We start from the raw sequence: 21,653 nt of genomic DNA on the forward strand, positions 1-21,653 counted from the left end.
TGCAGAGACGTACCCCTGGTACACCAACACACCATCTAAATGATGTAACATAAACTTGATTACGTCACATCGTTTGGCCTTTTTCTTTTGGTGGTCCGGGGTGCAGTTTAATTACCCACTTTTGTTTTTTTCAGCTCTGCACAAAGAACATTATATAAGAAAGAACACACTGAAAGAGTAGCTTCATATAATCTAGTAAAGAACAAAGAGGACCAGAAAGCATACGGAGGGAGGAAACGTAAGAGAAAAGGTTAGTGTAATATGATCTAAAGTGGACAAGAAACAGGCTCTGCAAATTAAAATGTCACACAATCTACAGAAAACAGAAACAAGCCCAGGAAAATAATAAGTCAAGATTTTCCAGACAGAAAATGGCAAGACATGATCTTAAAAGAAAGAAGGTGACGGTTGAAAAAACATAAAGACAAGTACAATAAAAAGTCAACAAATAAAACACTCTCAAATTTAACTGTTTTAGGTTTAACCGTAAGTTTTAATGACACATCTCAAAATTACATTCGTTAACAGAATGAGAAAAATGCTTGTGCCTTTCAAAATAGGCACAATTCTAATTATAATTTCCTAATTAAAGGAAGATTTACCATAGAGTAGTTTGCAGTTAATTGGTCTTTTGTGGCTCTAAATCTCATCTGAGTCCACACTCCGCAACTTTTATTGTTTAGTTCTGAGAGGTCAAGTTGCAAAAACAGGGTGAACAGGATTTATGGGGACAATTTGGATTAGTTCCCTGCGGCTTGCCAAATAAAGCGGAGCTTTGCATCATGGTTCGTCTCGTTTATTTGATCCAGTCGAGTTAAATCAAAGAGAGGACAAGGCGTAGGAGATGGAGGAAGAAACAAGAGAGCAGAGATGAACTTGAAAGTGGTGAACACGCATGCTTAGCGGTTTGCTATCCACAGGATTTCAAGTAACTAACGTCTAAGTATTTTGTACTGTGGTTAACTCAAACTTACTTTAGATTCTGTTTGTCATTTCCTACTTCAGGAACATACACATGCAGCTGAAATTAAGCTCCCTTTTCAGTAAGTGCGTCTTTAGAGCTGCTGGGTGAGGAGGCTGATGCCTCTCCAAATGCCAGAGGTTGTTTGGGCCGTACCTGTTTGGGTACGGCCCAAACAGGTTGCCATGACATCACAGGCAACTTAAGGGCAATTTGGAGTGGACTATGAACCTGACGTGTGTTAATAGATGGTGGAAGGAGGCCACAGTACCCTGAAAACCACCAAGCTCATTTCACATGGTCTGAAAAAGTCTAATTTTTAGGAAAATTGGCTATGTTTAGAGAAATGCTCCTTTATTGCCGTGGTTGCTTTATGTTAGCAACTATGGCAATTAAAATAAAGAACACGTTCCAGCACGTTTACAAAATGAGTTTCAGCAAGAATACATAATTACTTATCAATACATTTTTTGTGTATTTTTCCACAAAAACTGTGCACTTTTTGCAAATCCTCACATCTGTGGGGTTATAAAATCATTACCTCCCGTCTTTTTTCAGTAACGTCCTTCCCTCTAAGGCAAGGATGTGCAGGTACAAACATAAAGTGCGTCATGGCAACATCAGGTTCATCGCACTCCTCTCATACTTCACATTTAAAGGACCAAACCGAATTCGTAGGTTAGGTCAAAAGCCTGTAGAAGAAGGAGAAAACTGCTTTTCTTCAATTTGCTTAAAACTTACAAGCAAAATAATTTATGCTGTATTTGTTTGTGACCTTAAGCCGCTTTCATTTTTTAACAAGAAAGTGTAATGAGCACTCTAATTTTAGAAGTGATTCTTAACTCAATCTACTTATAATCACTTTTTATGCCTCAACAAACAGGCACATTTTAGAGACAAAATAAGGATATGAAAAATGACTGAAGTGCAATCAGACACTGTGTCATGAAATCACAGAGCTGGACCAGATAGAGAAAAAGTTTTTCTAGAAAACAGTGTAGTGTAAAAAAAAACAAACAAACAAAAAGTCACAATATGGCTTCAATGAACTTCCCAGTCCAAGCACTTTGTAAAATTAACTGAATTTTTAAAATCAAAAATATATGTTTTTTTCCCCAAATGAAATTTTAAATCTTCTGAATTTCTATGTTTTAAGAGAGAAACATTGACATATATCTTCAGTGTGTCATATTTAATAGAAACCCAGAAAACTTTTAAAGATCTTGAAAACGTAGTTTCGTCTAAGTGTTTGTGTAGTTAAGAACATGTTTTCAGTGAAGACTTTTCTGAGATAAGAACATTTCAGACGTGAGCTTAAAATTCAATCTCCACTTGATTAACAATTGATGTTTTATCTCTCTGGAGTTCCTGGACGGCCCTCTCCAACACAAGATTAATTGGGTTTTAGGAAGCTGCTATAATGTTCTAATAATCCTTCATCAAAACGCCGTGTAGCCAGTAAATGCTCATCGCGCTCTCCTAAGGGACCGAGCAAAGAGAAGTGTTTGCCGTGGCTAACTCCAGTTCCCCGTCTCTTTGTTTTGATATGCTTTGTTGATGACCGAACTTGTAAAAGGTTTTGCAATTCCAATTACTCTTGTGTTAGCAAAACGTACAGGAAAAGTTGTTCTGCTGCTTCATCAACTAGTTCTGTGCTTTAAATGTTATTATTGTTGTTGATGGGTTATAGCAGAGTGATGCGTTTTGCTCAGATCTCTCCCACAGTCTGAATAATTATCACTCAAAGAGACAAGATCATCCATCCATCCATCCATCCATCCATCCATCCATCCATCCATCCATCCATCCATCCATCCATCCATCCATCCATCCATGGCCCTATTACAGGTTTATCCATGTTAAGGATACACCCTATCCTTAATACGTATTAGGCTGTATCCATATTATGAGAACTAAGTTGTCTATAAGGGCAACTTGGACTGAGCAATTAGCCCAACATGCAGATTTCTGGATTTTGGGAGAAACCCTTAACAGTACCTGGAGAGAACCCAAGCAAGCAGGCGAAGAAACTCCACGGAGAACGGAGCTGCGATTTGAACCTGAGAATTTGAGGCAACAGTTTTGTTCTAACAGAGAATCGCCGGTATGAAGCATGCCATTTCTTTTCTTTCATGTAGCAACCGCCCTCTAGTGCAAAGCTACACATTATGTACGGGTTTCATGCACCTTGGACACCACAGGGAATGTCAGCACTTGTAGCCACATGGGATGTCCATAAATGCAAAATAAAAAAAACAAAACTACAAAAAAAAAAAAACCTCAAAACACTTTACTTTACTCTCAATCTTCTTAGATTGGTCTCCTTCTTGTTTTTTCTTAATATATGTTGCTTTTAACTTCTTTGTACACTTTGAGTTGTCTCTGGCTGAAAGGTGCCTTTACTCTCTTTCTCTCTGTTTCTCTCTCTCTTTCTCTCTCTCTCTGTCTCTTTCTTTCTCCACTCTGTTTCTCCACTTCTCTAAAACTGCTTCAAAATAAGATTCATTGCAGTCTCTGGCGACTTTAATTTCTCTCCCTTATCCCTTCAGCCTAATTATTGTGGTGAATGCCGTCACGTAGCAATGCAGTGGAGATCTATTTTGCCAAGAGGAGAGGAGGAAACAAAAGCAAGCAGGAGAAGCAGTTAAGCCAGGTAGATATCAGGAGGTGGAGTGGTAAAGAAGAATAAGAGGAGAAAAGAGAGAGAGGTAATGTGATCTTACTGTGGGAAGTGTGGTAATATATCACCTGCCAGAGTTAATAAAATGTCACAACTGTGTGCCTTTAGACAGGAAAGAAAGGTTAACTGGAGCTTCATATGAATGTACTTCAACATGAACAGGTGGGTGATATAAAGGCTCTGAACACACACACACACACACACACACACACACACACACACACACACACACACACACACACACACACACACACACACACACACTCACATGCACTTGACAGTTGCACAAGCACACAAGTTTCAGTGTAAAATAGGCAGATGAGCTCATAAATTCCCCAAAATACCAAGAGCCAGTTGATCCACGTTCAGACTTGCCTACAAATGTAGAGAAACGTGTGTGGGCAGAGACCAAATGTGCACATTTTGTAACACGCATATCGAAGTTTTGGGAAACACAGACCATATACGCACTCAATCACTCTGATCCTTTTATGCCGGTTGTAATTTTTATTGAGGGAATTTCGTTTTCATTTACACCCTTTATCCCTATCTCTTTTATTATTATTTTCTTTCCCCCTCTCCCATCTGTTTTCAGAATTTTCTTCACTACTGCGCTCTCAGTCTCTCCGTATTCCCACTCCTCATTTTTCACCTCCCTCTAGCCCTCACCCTCCACCTTCATTCTTTCCCTGCGCTCGCCACATCCCTCTCTCCTACTCCTTCTTTTGCCCCAAGGATATCTCCCCTCCCACACGGGCTCGCCTCATCCCTCTCTATCTCTCCATATATTTATATCAATGAGCAAATGTCATCCTTTCATCTTCCTCCAGATGAACAGACTCTGCTGGTGGAAGAGGACAGACGAAAAGACAGACAGAACACACAGGAACACAGCTCCTCTCAGACTATAAATTCAGCCGTAGCGAGCAACGCTAATGTCATTGTTTTCTCGTTTGAAAGGAGGACTGTTTCGATTCAGTGGATATATTCAAGCTGAAATGGAGAACTCTGGGCTGCATTTCAGGATTTAGGAAATCAAATTTAATCTATAGACCCTACAAAGGCACTTTACAATACAATTTGTTTCTGCCTTGGTTTAAAAAACAAACATATGTAGACAACACAGTGATTGCTAATCAGCCCCAAACAAATGTTCATGTTTTGCTGCTCATAACCTTCAAATAAAAATGTGATTATTTTGAATTTATAGTACGCTTATAAAGCAACCGTGGGGCATATTAGGAACGGATCGTAGCAGGATGCTGAGAAAATCTGTCTATTATTCAAATTAGACTTACACACTTGGCTTTCTAATTTAAATTAGGAGACCATAAAACTCAGTTGTACTAAGACAATTGATTTCACACACTGTGGCGGGGTTCTTGTCTTTAAAGCTGTAATGTCTGATCTGTAAAAAAAACAAAAAAACAACAAAAAACAGAAACATGACCTGACTAAATGTCGCTGCTTACCGGAAAAACATATTTATAAGCAGAATATCGAAAGCCTTGAACGTTAGGAATTATTTGCAATACTTGCAAATGTATTCATATTTCATATTTTAACCTTTTGACAGATTGGTCTTGCTACGTTCACACACACACACACACACACACACACACGCACACGCACACACACACACACACACACACACACACACACACAATGTAATTCACTGCAATTTTATATGATGCACCAACACAAAGGAGAAAATGCACAGGTTATTACAGTTCACCTGGCAGCAAGTTATTCAACCCCAGATGAGGAGCTTCTGTTTTCTTAAACAACCATGTCGAAAGGCTCATCTTACGTTTGTTGAAAAGATGTCAGTCTGTTTAAGATGGGTCAAATCTTTGGTCTGCATCAAGCACAGAAAACATCCAAGGAGTTACAGAAACTACTAAAACTAACACATTATTAAAACCTGGAAGGAAAGTGAGTAACAAAAAGTCTTGTGGATGGGAGGGGGGGGGGGGGAGGAAGTCCTAAATAAACATATTCGGCGAACACTTAAACATTTGGTGAAATCAAATGTTTCAATTGTTTGAAATCACATTAAAAAAAAAACAGCAGTAGAACTCAGAGGTATGTTTTTTTTTTAGTGAAAGTAAAAGTATTTCCACACAAAAGTCTCAGGGGATTCAAAGGGCTGGGATTATCAGGAAACCAATAATCAAGGAGGCGAACTGGATAAAAAGGCTACATTTTTCAATGACTTATAAGGACTGAACTCTGGAGCAATGGGAATCATGTGGTCTGATGAGTCCAGACTTACCCTGGTCCAGAGTGACGGGCTGAAACTTGTGTGCTACGAAAGGAGGCGGATAGAGTGATGCACCCGTCATTGTTATTATTGTTTTAACAATATCTTTTTGACGTTTGGACAATACATTTTCACGTTTGTAAAATATGAATAATGTACAAATTTGAAAAAAAAAAATGTTTGGTACAATAATGTTTTCGTGTTAACACATATAGTTTTACTAGTATTTTTTCATAATATCTCTCTGGTGTTTTTAGTTTTGTTGGCATGGAAGGAAAGTTCCTCTAATAAAAATATTATTATATTATTCAGTGGTCGACCACGGCCACCACAGGACGCTTGGGTTTCATACATGTACTTAGGAAGTAATGCAGCTTCATTTTATTGCAAGTTTGAATTAAACATATATTTCTGAAAATCAGGTGGTGGGTTAACTGACTCCATATCTGTTGGGATATGAAATCAGATCCAATCATCTCGTATGACCTGGTTTTGTAATTGGATTTTCTTGAACACTAGAGAAAGGAGTAGTGCTTCTCCAGCACTGTCTGCAAGCTGTAGAATACGAAGTGTCCTTCGACAGAAGTTTAAAAAAAAAAAGAGACCATATTGTGACCTGTAACCTGCACAATGCAAACAAAATACCAAAAGAAACATGCCTTAACTTGAGCCCTGAATGAGACCAAATTTAATTTATTTATTTTTTTTACAGTTTCTATAACCTTTTTCTCTTTTTTGTTACTCTTAGCTACTTAAAGAACATGCTGAGAGTCCTGGTAATTGTCAGGGAGATAAATATAAGTTATTTTTCTTCATGCGATGCACCCGCCTCTCTCTGACCCACATTTAAACTGCATCTCCACCCTGATATGCACTTTGTGAGCAGAGCACAGCCACTCCTGAACTTGAAACTGTTGCTTTGTGTTGTGTTGTCATAACTTCCCAAAATCTACCTTGGGAAAAGGTACAGATTCATAAACCTGAACAAAAATTGAATGATAATCAGGTGTCTCAATTATACAAGGCCAGTAATTGTCTGGGAATCTTGCCAGGAACAGCTTATTCAGTCTCATCACTGCAAAAATAATTGTGTGAGATTTTCTAAGAGCTAATCGGACATTAGCTCAATGAAAACAATCTTATTTCTAAATCTCCCAGGAGTATGGATAATTTTGGACGTGATAGAAGAGCCAAATCAACACGTAAAAAACTTCACCCGATTTTTCAATGTCCTTGTGAATGAACACTCCAATGTCTATCCATGAAATTCTTCTAAAATGTGAGAAAATGTTGAAGTTTTTCCATTTGTTTGTCACTCTCAGCCGCTTTAAAGTGACTCTTCGCAAGAAAACAACAAGGACAAGGGAGCCGATGTGCGACACGTGTGTTGTTGCTCTTCTGACTAGCGCGACTCAGACGGTAAAAATCCAACACTCTTGTCACCTGGTGCCTCTGTTCTCACTAATGCGACTCCTAAAAACCATGCATCGAGGCACAGATTTGTGCGCACACTAACAAAAGCCATAATGGAACAACAAGCTCTCGCTAACTCTCTCCAGAGTTATTGCGGCAGACACCGATGAACACGGAATGAGCCGGAACACCTTTAGATTTCCATTAAACGAGAAGCTGTGAGGGAGGGGATGATGTCTGGACTCAATGGTCTGTGATGACTGCAGAGCCTGAACGAGGGAATGATACATGGAATTAGAAAAGGGATGATGATGATGATGTTACAGGGTATCCACAGGGACAGTGATTACATAGTCTCTTTTTTTTCCACTCTTAACTCTTATAACTGTAAGAGAATTTCCATCTCCATTTTTTTTTGTCACAGTGCTTCACTCATACAAGCTGACTCTACAAATATTTAACCTCCTTCACATTTTCTGCTTCTGTTTCTTCACTTTCCATCTTTTTTTTTTTTCTTCTTCCACTTTCTACGCATTGGTTACATTATCTCCCGAGAGCCGCATCAAAGCTAGATCACAGCAACTCCAGCAAAATCTGCCCTAACTCCAATCCTCTCTGCTTACCCTGACAACCCGCTTCCTGCTGTGTCTTTGTTACGCCAAACAAATCTGAAGGCTCGTAACATACGTTAAGCAGCTACGACTTTGCAGGGGGAAAACGAACAAGCAAGGGTTCCATGTAAAGAATGCTTGGGTTAAAAATAAACAGACTTGTCATGCTGAGAAAAATCAATACTTAGTGATGATCGTCGTTAAAGTCTCTTCAGCGGCTTGCAAAGAAATGTGTTTAGATTCGGTATTCTGTCAAATCCCGCTGAAGGAGAGAAAATCATTCCTTATGCCACGGGGTATAAATGATTTAAAAATCCCAAAAGTGTCAGTGTTTTAGTAAATGGGAAAGCAGTGAGTGCAGCCTTCATCGACTTCACAGAAGTCTCTTTCACTTAGGCTCCTTTTCTCTTGCTTTTCTACCCTCACTTGGCTTCACAGCATCTCCCCGGCTTGTCACTTGCTTCACCTTTCTCTCCAAATGAAACATGTATAATTAGAGCCCATGAAATATTGCTTTTGCTTTCACAACTTTTAGCCCCTAACTTCCGGTGGCTGTTGAATATGGGAATGTGTTAGATGAATAAATGTGTGCATTTAAGCCTCGAGGAAAAGAGCTCACCTTGTGTGCCAACCTTGTGTGCTGACAACATGTTGAGAGTTCCTGCTCTGCTGCGTTGCCTGCGGTGGCTAAAAATAACATGATAATTGGAGAGGTTCTTGGTTTGCTTACAACTGATAACATCAGTCATCACAGTGGTTTATTATGTTCTACGCTGCTGAATAGAAGTGGGAGACCAGCACAACACATGGGGAACATCAGTGACGAATTTAAACGGAACATGGCTCAGATGATGACTAGCTGCAGGGCGCTGCAGATTGGTATGCGTGTTCCACTAAACTGCGCTGTTGCGAACCAGTTCAAGATTCAAGAGTAAGAAATAATTCATCAGCTGTCGCAGTCTTTAGCAGCATGGAAATGTGTTTAAACTTCTTGTCCCCCCCACATTTTTCATAATAAAACCACAAACTTTAATGCATTTTATTGGAATTCGATGTGATATCACTCTATCACATCAAAAATTATATTGGGGTTTCAATATTCTTTTTAAGTATACATTTGGAAAAGGTGGAAGCGTAACCCCTTTATTCTGATATCCCTAAATGAATCCAGTCCAATGTCATTTAGAATTCATCTAAGTGGTAAATAGAATCACCTGTGTGTGATATCAAGCAAATATCAAGACAAGACCAAAGTGTGCTTTTCTGCTTGTTGACATGCTGTGTGCTTCACCTTAGTGAGTGTTTGTTATCTAGAGTAGGACTCTTAGTGAAAATGCATAAGCATTTATTTAACATAACATTGATTTTCCTATTCTTGATATTTTGCTCATTTTGACAGAGATCAGCATTTGTGTCTCTCATTTCAGAAAGTGAAACTCACTATACAGAGTGAAATATTTCAAGCTTTTATTTCTCATAATTGTGACTTACAGAAACCCCAAAATTCAGAGTTTCATGAAACTAGAACATTTTAAACATTGATGTCAGACTTTCAAATTGATGTTTGTGCATGGCTGGGCCTCCTCTTGCATGAATTACTACATCAATGCAGCACGGCATGGAGGCAATCAGCCTGTGGCACTGCTGAGGTATAATAGCAACAAGATAGCTTTGATAGCTGCCTTTAGATCACTGGGTCTGGTGTCTCTCATCTTCCTCTTCACAACGTTCCATAGATTTTCTGTGGAGTTGAGAGCAAGCAAATTTACTGGCCATCCAAACACAGCAGCCCCCATGGCCAATAAACCAGCTGTAGGTTTCTTGGGCCGTGTGGGCAGCTGCTGGGAGATGAAGTCAGGTTCTCCATGAAAAACATGAGCAGAAAGAAGCATGAAGTAAAGAATTTCCTGGTGGATGGTTCCATTGATGTGGACCAACACCACCAGATGAATCATCACTGATTGTGGAAACATCACTCTGGACTTTAAGCAACAGGTGCTTCTCCGTTTTTCCTCCAGCTTCTGGGACCTTGATGATGTCCAATAAAGACGCAAACTTTACTGTCATGTGAAAAGAGGACTTTGGACCACACAGTCCAGTTGTTTTTCCTCTTAGCACAGGTAAGATGGTTCTTACTTCTTAATTTGTGATTTGACACTAAGATTGTGACATTTTTAGTCCATGTGTTGGATTTGTAATATATTGCCATGTCTTCATTTAGGCTTGTTTATGAAATTCATATTACTTTGTTTTTTTTTTTATTGTTTTGTTTTTTTGCTTTTACTTTTGGTTTATTTCTCTAAGTGTGAAAGTTTATGTGTTTTCAAAGAGACACTTAAGGAATTTTGAACCTCAGCAGATCTCTATTTGACTTCATAAGGACCTTTCTCATTGTGAACGGTGGCTAAGAGAAATGGACCTACATCTCATGTCAAATTTATATAAAAGATTAAATGGGATTTCATGGATTACTACTGTGAGGTTTATTAAAACTCTGCTAAAAAAGTGATAAAAAGTGAAAAAAAAAAAAAACAGTTTCAGTTGCAGTCATTGACAAGAAATGTCAGGATGTTGAAAACCTAATTTATGTAAACAAACTTAATATTATTTCTCACTTTGGATGTTTTCTTTTTCCATCACTGAATAAATTTAAATGCTATGTTTTATGCATTTTACAGTGTTCAGTTGTCCCACTGCAATATGCTACTTACATGATTGGTGCTGTAACTAAACCGGGAAAGTCTTGGGAGGCCGAGATAAAAATAATTGTCAGTAAATGCCACTCTTTTATTTTCTTGGAGTCTCAAAACTCATGCTAAAAACACAGAGGAATCATCAATACACTTCTGAGCCTTTCCAGCAAGAGCAGTCTGTCAGCTGGTTTGTGAGGCTTGTGCAAACTGGAGGTGAGAGCATCTCTAAAAGGGTTACGATTCAGCAGTGATGCTCTAATGTTAACTTACATTACATAACTTCGTTCCAGGAGATCCGGGGGTGTTGGCTGACGAGTCGCCATTCAGGTTCAGAAAGTGCCAACAACGCAGTAGATGATGAAGAGGTGATTTGAAGCCACTTCATACCCACAGACCAAGAGAGTGGCAAGCACTCACCTTTGGACGAGAGCCATCAATCTAAGCCACTGGATGACATTTTTGGCTGCAGTGTGACCTTTTGGAAATTCACAAGTCAACAGGGAGGTGGAAATTAGGGGCAAATAAGTACCTAAAGTTTTCTAGAAACTTTCTGCATGAATCATAGTTTTAACACTTTTCTTTGTGTAAAACAGTAACTCTCCATGGAACTCTATTTTACCCTAATAACTAAATGAGTAATGAAATAATATGGAAAAGGGCTAATAAAACTAGTGAAACAAACAAACAAACAAAAAAAGAAATCATGATGAATGTGTATAATTTTTCCCCTTTTTAATATATATTTTTTTCCTTCAGTTTAAGATATAACATAATTGGTTAAGTACAACAAATAAAACTAAATGTAAAGCCTGACATATTTCTGTATCTCTCTCCTGCAAACTCACCATGCACCTGTGCATTATAAGGACTGCACAGTCGCTGATTGCCAAGCTATTTGGACTACATATTACCATATCCCTGCTGGGAAATAATGTATAACATTTACATTTATGAGGATCACTCAGGCTTTTCCAAACATCTGTCACTGCTGTATTAATCAATATTCTGAGACTATTAAAGCGTCAAAGGACGTGTGATGTAAGAGGTGCTGCCAGTAGTGGCGAATCAACAGTGAATTGTTTCTTGGCTCTGGTGTGTCCTTCAGCTTTTGTGGGGCTTTTTCTATATTTTAGTTGCCCGTATCAACAGCTTAATTCATTAAACTGCTTGTCACTGTCAACTAGATCAAGTCTTAAGCCTTTGCTGCTTTATGACAGCTTAAATAAATGAAGTTTTATACCAGTAGTCCAGCACAAAATAACCACACAACCATGATGTGGTGACCCTGAAATGTATTTAGGTCCAAGACCATTTAGTGCTCTGTAGGTTATACAATAGATTTCAATTATATCCTTTTATAAACAGGGTAGTATTAAGAGAGGAAAAATTCTAAAACCTATTAACCCTTTTTACAACCTTTTGACTCGTTATATCCTCTTTTATGCCCGGATTCAGAAAATGCTGTGCGCAAAGACTGAGATCACACAGAGATAACAGCGTCACAATAATCAGCATTTATTCAAGACAGACCCATACTATCACCAGACAAACACATCACAAAACATCAGAAACCTCAGAGCACAAACAACACATGAACTTACCTGAGAGAGAAAAAGACAAAAGATGGAAATGACAAACAAAAAGCAAAGACGTCTTTGGAGAATTGCAAAAGCAATTCTAGTTTGTTCCTCACGTGCACAAATTTTTATAGTAAAGGAGTATTCTTCTCTTTAATTTATTCAAATAAGGCGTATCTTTGCTCATCCAACCAGCTGTCTCGGCCCTCTTAAAAGTTAGAAACTCCCTACAATTTCTTTTCAAGATCAAACACCAGTTGTCACCTTTATCTAAACAAAGTGGAAGCGGAGCTTCTCCTCCACTGGCTTGAACTCAGGCTGTGTTATGGCTTTTCACAGATCAGTGTGAAAGCTGGAACTTCTCCTGATTGTTTCCCACACAGACAAAGGGCAGTTCAGAAGATCTTAGCAAACCATCTGCTGTAACTACAGGTAACATAACGGTCAATAGGGCAGAATAAGTTATTAATCTGAAAACTATAATTAGGCTATTTCAATCAAGACATGTTAAGTTTAAAAACTAGCATATTTTAATTTTTTTTCTTAACAGTAGCCAGAGCATTGATTTATGTACTGCTGTAATGTGATCTGTAATCTTCTTGTTTTTGATGAGCTGTTTTGAACATTTAAGACTTGGTTTTCTTGTTTTGTTTTTTGGGGATAAAGGGGGTTTGTCCCCAAAAATGGACAAAGACAAGCATGTGGTCTTTGTCCATTTTAATTTCTAGTTACCAAATAACCAAGTACTTCCAGTTTGCCAAATAAAATCTGAACTAGATTGGCAATTCTGCTTGCATTTCCAAGTGTCAAGCACAACATGAGCAACGGTACAGGATCTAGTGAAACCCGCACTGTTTCATTGGATGATTGAAACATGGAGACGTATGTTTTTAAAGACTTTACCAGTGCCGTCTTGAGTGCTGTGTTGTGGGAAAACCTGATTGCAAAGGATAAAATAGATTTTTTTTTTATCTAAAAAAGACTACATTTGTTCAATAACTGTCTTTTAAATCACCTTCCCCAAAAGTCTTAGATTAGATACGGCTGTTGTAATTACTTATGAAGGCATTTAGATTAGTATGTAAAAAAAAAAAAAAAAAAGTTTCATCACTTCAGTTTTTAAAAGCTGGTGGAATGTGACCCAATTGAGTAGAAATATTCCACATGATCTATTTTTTTATATGTCCAACACACATCAGTATGATGATGCAAAAAGTAAATTAAACTCACTTTCAACATAATCTTTCTAAAATAATTGAAAATATTCTAACACCAATTTCATGTCGGTCATAACAACTGTAATACAACTAACACAAACAGAGACACACACACAAAAAATCTGCACACGTGAATAAATCTGATCATTATTTAAAAAATTCAGAGAGCATCCCATTTAACAGAGCACCGTTTAATCATGCCTGTGTGAAGTTCACAGAAAAAGGCCCCCTACGCCGAGGAAGCATTTTAACAAGACCCGCTGTTAAACTGACAACGGTTCCACTGAGTACTGCTTCCTTCCAGTACCTCGGATTCCAACTAAAAATCAGGGAATGTGAAAATTAAAAGAGATTAACAAGGAACATATGCTAAAAAGGGAAAGAATCGCCTGCGGCTTTTTGCGGAGGGGATCTGAGTTGTGCTGCAAGACGGTTCTGTCACCTTCTGATAAGAAACCGAGACATAAAGAAGAGCACTGGAATGGAGAAGGGTAAAAACTGAAGTGCAGTTTGGAAATGACAAAGTAAAACACAAGGTAAAAAAAAAAAAAAAAAAATCAACTTGGAATGGGAAAAAAGCAGTTCTTTCAACATGTTGAAGCGTTTCAAGCTGAAATGGAACTGTGACCAGAGTTCGTTCAGCCTTTCTTGACTCTGTTCGCACAGCTGACGAGGTCCAGGTACCTCATTTCCACAAACACCCCACATCCTCCTCACCAGCGCTTCAGACAACACACACAATTCTTTTTTTTTTTTTTCCTCCTGGTGTGAAAAAAAGCTGTCTAACCTTTCAGCACCAGCTTATTAATATGCGTCATCGCTAAAAGGCAAGAAGTGAAAATGTCTCATTTAAATTTTTCAACGTGGAGGAGATGGATGTGGGCTTCCATTAAAGGCACCTTTCTCTTCTTTATAAACACACAAGTACACGCTCGCCATCGTACGTACAACCCCTGGCAGAGTTCCACGCAGCGACGCAGGACTCAGTGATTAAAAGGGTGGCAGTGAATCTCAATCTGAGCACGTTCTTAGCAAAGCTGACATTTCGACTCTTTGCTCCTCTCCTCTCTGCTCCTGCTTCTTCAGTGAAGTGCTAAGTGGCTATTGGAATATCTGAGGTTTCTCTCTTTTTGTCTGTTATTCCTTCATATTTCTACAGTTTTCTTTCAGTTTTTACTTGTAAAATTTCTTGACCTCTGACCTCGTTTCTTTTAGCAGCTGCTCTGTCCTCGTTTGGGGCTTAGACATTTTGAAGCTAAGTCGTGCTAAAAGAAAAAGGTAATTCTGTGAAAGTGGAAGCAGATTTGTCTATACATGTAGTCATTTCATACCCCCAAAAAACCAAAAGCAATTCTATACTTTATACTTTATATTTGCCATTTCAAACTGTCGTGTTCACAAAAGTAGATATGAGTTAAACTGTTGAACATTAAAAGTAATAGGAAACCTTTTTTTGTTTTATTACAACTGGAATTACTGTGTGAGTAAAGAATTGATAAAGCTTGACTGTTTGCATATTTAAATTGAATTACTCAAGTGTATAGAACTAGAATTTTATTATATTTATGGTGTTGATTTTTGAAGATAACTAATACCCTAACAACTCAGGCTTGATGATAAGAGTAAGACGTTACAAGTTTCATGACTACTTTGAAGAAACGCTTTGGCGATGGAAAGGAAGACTTTTCCAGACTGACAGAGCCATCTCCTCAGAGAACCACATCAGGACAAGAAAGGGAAATGAATGAAGCGTCCAACTTGTGCCGTTGTCTTTAGAAGGACCATTGCCAAAGCTCCACAGTGGATAAAAATATCTATGGAGAAGGATGGACTGTATGTACAAGTACACCATTTACAATTTTAATAAAAAAATAGAGTGAACATCCACTATTTTCTTGCTGTGGTATTGTTGAACAGTGTGGAATTGATTAAAGTATAACTAAAATATTTTAAAGCTGCTGTTTATTCTCATAAACCATGATGTCCTCGAGTTCTTACAATTTTAGTGTGGATGTGAAAGGCTTGTTTCCAGTCGCAAGGTTTGACCCAAACAGTAGTTAGGTTTAGCAGGCAATTACGTTTGCCTGCTATGTAATTGCAGGCAAATGCAATTACCTGCAAGCAATTGGTTTGGATAGACCAGACTGGTTTGAGTAGGCTTTCTTCTCTTTATAAAAAGAAATAATTATTTAAAAAAAAAAAAGTACTGCATTTATATTGTTAGTCTGATATTCCAATCTTCTGATAAGCTGAAATATTTTGGATGCAAAACAAGTAAAAATCGTAAAACAAGAGACCGTTCCATTTAGATGTCAATAAGAAAAACACCTAAATATCTAATGAATAGATTTAGCATGATTTAGCTTCAAAATGTCTAAGCCTTAAAGTAGGACAGAGCAGCTGGTAAAAGAAACGAGGTAAGAGGTCACGAAATTTTACAAGTAAAAGCTGAACGAAAACAGTAGAAAGTGTGCATGTGGGAGCTTGTTTTCCAGCTTGGCTAACACTGAGTAGAAATGATAATGAATGAGATTCCTGGTGTCTCCTGAAGACCTCAGATAACTTGTCAATACTCATTAGACTCTGAAAAAGTGATAAATGATGAAGTTTATAAAGATTAGAGTCCATGAAGCTGAAGTCAGATATGGTATTTAAAAATTGAGGAAATTCAAGGAAAGGGTTACACTTTGAAGGAGTGAGCAACCACTAAAGATCATTCGGGAAAAAAAAAAAAGAAAAGAAGCGTAATGTCTGAAAGGTTACAAATGAAAACAGAGTAATCGTTTAGCAACTGGGCCCATCACATATCGACTAATGTTAGCATTTGTGAGTGTTTATTAGAAGTGCTGTCCTCGCCCACAGCACTCACTGCACTCTCTTTGGACGATCTCTTAACCGCAGTGGCAGGCTCACTCTGCTGCAGCTCTTTTATCTGGTGTCTCTCAGCTCTAAATATTGTCTGTCAGCTTTATAGACATTAGACAATCTGCATAAACAATTTTATTTTGCATTTCTAGATTAATAGAGGAGTGCGATGCACATTTTATTTACTTTACCAACTTTAATTTATTGAGCATTAGATTCAAGGTAACGGTCCAAGTCTGACGGAAATCTCCACAACTTCCTTTAAAGCCTTTCTCACTCTTGTGTCTGTTTTAAAGATAGTCTAATATGTATATATTTTTTTATCTGGTTTTGTAAGTATTCATTTTATTCAACAGCTTTCATAAATTTAAGCTGTGATATGATAGATTTACTATCATTGTATACAGCAATATATTTTCAGCATTTATATGTATCAAGTTTTATGGGGAGTTTTTTCCATTACAGTTTGCATTGTGCTACAAAAATGTCAACCTACTGATATATGGTACAACCACTCAATCCAAGCTTGGACTTCTTCTGCATGAATTATTGTATCAAAACATGAAAGTGATCAGCATGTGGCAGCGTTAAGGTCTTAAGGTTTTTTTAAGCCTGGGAACCTTAAATAGCTACCTTTAGCTCGTCTGCGTGGTGAATCCAGAGAATCCAACCCCATTGATTACTACTGATACTTAGGTCTGGTCACTTTGTTGTCCAATCAACCATAGGGATGCGGTTGTAATTAGATCAAGTATTGGACTTTGGACAGGTCTCGATTTCACACTGGACAGTAAATGTAGCATCTCCATAAAGCTTTTGGCAAAGGGAAGCATGAAGTGCTCTAGGATTTTCTTGTGAATAGTTGCCCAGACTTTCGACTTTAGGAAACACAATATAGACAGATGCCAACAGATGACATGGCACCCCACACCATAACTAACTGTGGAAACTTCACACTGGATATTAAGCAACATAGATTCCCTCTCCAATCTCTGGCACCTTGATTTTCAAAATTCAATACAAAAAACAAGGAAAACTGAAAAAAGGGCATTGGACTATTGAGATAGATTTCATGAGTCCAGTCCTTTTTCAAAATAGCCTATCAGTAAGACTGTTTGGACATTGTTGTAGCCGAAGTCTACATCTGTGTGCGGAGACTCTTAAAGAGTCTTTTTCACAAAACATTTCATGATAGAAATGTTTTGTGAAAAAAACCTGTTAATCAAGCTTCCTTTGAGCTCACTCTGGCAATTCACAAATCACAAGGAACAGATGTGAGCTTTCAGAAATGAAGTCAGCAGTGTGGGACAGCAGGGGATGACAGGAGTAGCACTAGAGATAAAACACATGTGGAGAGTCTCCCATTGCCTTTCTTATTAAAAAATAATGGCAAACAAACTCAGTGATCCTGCTATTGGATGAGCAATGCTTCAAATTGATATTAATTTGTCCATCCCTCACTTGTGTTAGCAGAAATTATTTATAATCCTTGTTTAAGCCTTTAAACTTTGCAGCTGACAGGTCTCACATGTTAGCAATGTTGTTTTAGAAAGTCACTCAGCACATCAGAGGTGTAACAGAGGAGGGCTGACCTCAACCCCCCTTCACTGTGTCAGTTCTTTCACGCAGAAACGGGAGAGAAGATAACTTTACAATGTTTTGAAATGTTTTGTGAAAGTCCAGTAGCCCCTTTCACAGCCATGCCTTATCAATCTACCCCAAATTTGCCTTACAATGCTCTCAAAGCTGCAATTTCCCTGTTGCCTGTGCACTGCTTTTCTACAACACCTTTTTTTCTTCAGTCTTCTAACAATGTGCATGAACATACCACTGTGACAAGTCAGCTACTAGAGGCCTTGTGTACCATACTGACCTTTTGGATGGTATCAGTGGGTTTCTACTGGACAACTCTCGGGTCAGCAATCTTCCTGATGCTTTTGTAGGCCATAACATGACCATAGCACAATACCTCTCAATTATGATGCCCTTTCTATTGGTGTCATGCATAGACAGGTGAAAACAAGTTGTTTTAAATAATGAATAGACAAAGTATAAAAATAGCCACCCCAACATTCTTTTTTCTTTTTCTATCCTTAACTTATTGTTGTAATAAGTTATTTAGTGTTATTTCAGTTATTCAGTGCGGTTCACATACAACCGCTAGGGGGCACTTGTCGCATTGATGGCAAAGAGAAGGTTGGGGACACAGAAGAAGAATAAACCTTCGCGTTAGATGCTAATGGAAGCTCAACATGAGCATCTCAGCCTTTCTATAATACAGGTCAGTAAAAATGTGCTTTGATGCATATTTATCGGTTACTTTTTAGAGTTAAGAGGCTATTGAATCGATTGTCACCAGTGAGTGACGTTTTGCAGTTTGTGATTAGTATTGTGTAGAAAACGGGGCACATTTCTGGAGACTAATTAATGCTAATGCTAGCGTACTGTGTTGAGCTGGCTGAGGAACGGCTGAAGGACTACGGAATTCACCTTGAACTTATTGTATTTTGCACTTTTCGGAACGATTCTCACACATAAGACATTGTTTTGATGTCTTTATTTATAAATTGGACATTTCTTTATTTTATTTCAAAAACCAGAGAAACCATATTCTTGCATTCAGTGAGTAATGGCTGTACTTGTGTGAAGCTTAGTGAAGAGACACAACATTAAAAGAACATTACACCTTTTTGAGTTTTGTAGATGGAGTACAGTTTGTGTAAGAGATACAATATTATTCTGTTGAAGCAATGGACACAATTGAAAGCTAAAATGTTTACATATTTAAGTATGTTTTATTTGTATATTCATAATTGTAATTGGAGCATGTCAAACAAATTCTCGTTCATTTTTGATGTACTGAATCTGATGGCTAGCTATTACAGTCACTTGGTGATACCTAAAAGTATTGTATATTTAATTCATTAGATGCTAGATGCTAATGGATGCTCAATGTGTGTGTCTCATCTCTTCTATATCACAGCATCACACGTTGAGAGAACAAAATTACCACATTACCCTCAGTCCATCCAAAGTTGCTGGGTAACACATGCAATGTTCATACTTTCTGTAAAATAGAATTTTCATTAGTATATGAACAAATTGCAAATGTTTTTTTTTTATTTATTTATTTTTTTTAGATCATGGTTTTTAAGCTTTGTGGAGTTTACATCTGGTGCAGAATTCCAGTGATGTGTGCACAGATTGAGAAAACCTCAGACGATAGAAACATTTTAATAGAGATTGCTCAATATATGATTTTTGTTTTTTGCATTTATTTAATCTGTTTCTTGCCGCCTTCATGTAGGATAATGGTTGGTAACAGCACATTTGCAAGAGCACAGCCTTTGTTAGAACATGTCAGACCCTGCTGGTAATGTTCTGCATAAATGACTTTTTTGTCTGCTCCACAGCCTGAGATCTCAGTCATTCTTTTGGACAGTTGACAGCTCACAGCTTTTACAATCAGACCAAACAACCACTTGCACAGCTTTCGTCAGCAGCACATCTGCGTCTAAGGGTCACTAATGACCTCTTGATACATGCCAGAGCTGGTGAGTGCACTACATTAGTGCTGCTTGACCTAAAAGCTGCATTCAAGCTTCTGACCGTGATATTCTTGTTGACAATCTAATCCATTCCATTAGCAATTGTGGTACAGCTTTGGATCGGTATTTAGCTGATATGTTCGGGTCGCATTATGCCTTGGGCTATTATGCTTTGTCACACTGACATGTTAAATATAGTAAACCACAGAAATTAGTGCTAAGCCCATTTTGTTGTCTGGTAATCATCGCTGTTGTTGCTTCCATTTTCCATGAGCTACATGATTTTTCATTTGCCAGTAAAATATCATTAACATTTTCACTGTGAAACCTCGCTGCAAGTAGCAAAATCAAATGAATACAAAATTCTTCAATTATTTAGAGTTTTATTGAATAAAAGTCAAGACTTAAATGTGGACCTTCATGTTTTTGGAAAATATGAAGGTGGCCATTCCAGCTATTCTGAACAGATGAGCGCCACAGGCCTCTAGTCCAGGCTTTTTTAAAGATATTGTTTTACAATGTAAAATTAGTAAAACTATTACCGCATTAGTTTTATCATAAAAAGTGTGGAGTGTGTGTTCTTACTACACACACTCCACACTTAAGATGTGTGAAAAGGCTTACTGGAAATGTATTTATTTTTTTTACAGATTCATGTGCTCACAATGGAAAATTTAGAAATATTCAACTGTTAATTTGATTACATTTTTTAAGTGAGGAGAGAATTTAAGAGTTTACAAAAATAGTTACTCTAGGTGCCATTCCTGTTGTTATTTGCACAGCTTCCTTTTTTGAGAATATGACAGCCCTTAGTCTTGTTATTTAATATAATATTTCTCAAGACTGGAGCATGCATATGCCTTTAGATCACCCAGCACTGGCTTCTCTCCTTTACTATTTCTGTTTTCCATTCGACTTAAGTGTGGTGATTGAGGTAAGAATAGCAGATGGATAATTTGTGTCTGGCGAAGCATCTCTGCATTTATTTATCTGCATGTTTGGATCATTATCCTGCTGAAAACACAATAAGGAACCACATTCCATTTTCTGTTCATGGTCAACAGGTTTTTATTTTAAATCTCCTCAGGTCTTCTGTACTTGTGTTAGTTTGTTACTAAAATCTGCCATATGTTGCAGTCAACAATACTTGGAAAAACAAATCCAGATGTATAAAACTGTGCTTACATATGGAGTAAAGCACATATCATTTTCACATGCATGAGGAATGGAGATGGGTTCTGCTGGAGGTTTCTTGCTGTGACAAGTTTTTCTGTCCGCTGCCACCTCATAAAACTCAGTGAGAGGGATTACTACAGTCATAAGGCTTGGTAAGTCCGATACTGAAAGTTTATGCTGGTTTACTATTTCCAAGCCTGCTTAAACCTCTGTTAATAAGAAATGTAATAAATGTCAAAATCAATTTATATAAGTTTTGTATGAATTTAACCCATGCTTGTGCTCCAAGATGTTAATGATGTTTGATATTAAGCTAACCATTGTTTGAATAAGGACCTGTCTGAAGCTGGATTCAGCTCAAGGACAGATACATTTATGTATTCATTTTTACTTCCGTATTCTATATTACAATTTCTTAATTTTAGATCATATTTATCATCTTTCCATAATTTCTTAATAGATATAATGCTTCCAATTACAAAAAAAAACAAAAAAACATGAAGTCGTTTATGCTCATGCTGAAATAGATAAATGACAAATGAAAACTTTAGATTGACATATTTTGACACACCAGCCTGAATACCCGCTGTCATCATTTATTTTTCAAAAGCTCAGTACTCTTCAATTATATCCTCTCACCTCGTCACTC

General features: G+C 37.7%; 1 long non-coding RNA gene across 3 annotated transcripts in view; it reads left to right on the forward strand.

The window, feature by feature from the left end:
• Positions 1 to 18,428: 18,428 nt before the first annotated feature.
• LOC106961872 (uncharacterized) overlaps positions 18,429 to 21,653 on the forward strand; it is a 28,567-nt gene continuing 25,342 nt past the window's right edge. The window contains exons 1-3 of one of the 3 annotated variants that reach the window (XR_001427847.1): positions 18,432 to 18,561; positions 19,694 to 19,834; positions 21,052 to 21,156. This is a non-coding gene — a long non-coding RNA (uncharacterized LOC106961872). Of the gene's footprint in view, positions 18,562 to 19,693; positions 19,835 to 21,051; positions 21,157 to 21,653 lie in introns of all 3 variants that reach the window. The other 2 variants (XR_001427848.1, XR_001427846.1) reach the window with 2 other exon arrangements.

Source organism: Poecilia latipinna, unplaced genomic scaffold, assembly GCF_001443285.1.
Source record: "Poecilia latipinna isolate Pla-1442-1.1 unplaced genomic scaffold, P_latipinna-1.0 Scaffold1345, whole genome shotgun sequence".
NCBI classification, from domain to species: Eukaryota; Metazoa; Chordata; class Actinopteri; order Cyprinodontiformes; family Poeciliidae; genus Poecilia; species Poecilia latipinna.